The sequence below is a fragment of the Cannabis sativa genome, chromosome 4 (genome assembly GCF_029168945.1).
Source record: "Cannabis sativa cultivar Pink pepper isolate KNU-18-1 chromosome 4, ASM2916894v1, whole genome shotgun sequence".
NCBI classification, from domain to species: Eukaryota; Viridiplantae; Streptophyta; class Magnoliopsida; order Rosales; family Cannabaceae; genus Cannabis; species Cannabis sativa.
The window spans coordinates 77677047-77677473 of NC_083604.1; the positions used below are offsets into that span (position 1 = coordinate 77677047).

Below are 427 nucleotides of genomic sequence, written 5' to 3' on the forward strand. Positions count from 1 at the left end.
ACTCCGAAAAGTGATGACTTCCTCCACATAACTCACAAACAATTTGGGCTTGCTTAGCTTGCCCTGCAATGATTTTAGTCAATGCCTCAACCTGAGCTGTTAACTTTGTGATGGCATCCACTTCAAACACACCAGCTACCTTCTTAGATTGACTCCTTTCAGTTGGCCACTGCTGATTGTTTAGAGCCATCTCCTCCAATAGATCATACGCTTCATTAGCACTTTTTCTCATAAAAGCTCCGCCCGCTGCTGCATCTATTAAAGTTCTAGTATTACCAACCAGCCCGTTATAAAAGTTGTGAACCAGCATCCACTTCTCTATACCATGATGAGGACACCTCCTGATCAGATCTTTAAACCTCTCCCAAGCCTCATGGAGAGATTCATTATCTTGTTGGCAGAAATTATTGATTTCTCCTCTTAGCTT

At 42.4% G+C, this 427-nt stretch overlaps 1 non-coding gene across 1 annotated transcript; it reads left to right on the top strand.

Moving 5' to 3' along the window:
- The first annotated feature begins 320 nt into the window (after positions 1–320).
- Positions 321–427, top strand: LOC133037533 (small nucleolar RNA R71). The gene has a single exon (XR_009687620.1). It is a non-coding gene; the product is annotated as a small nucleolar RNA R71 (small nucleolar RNA).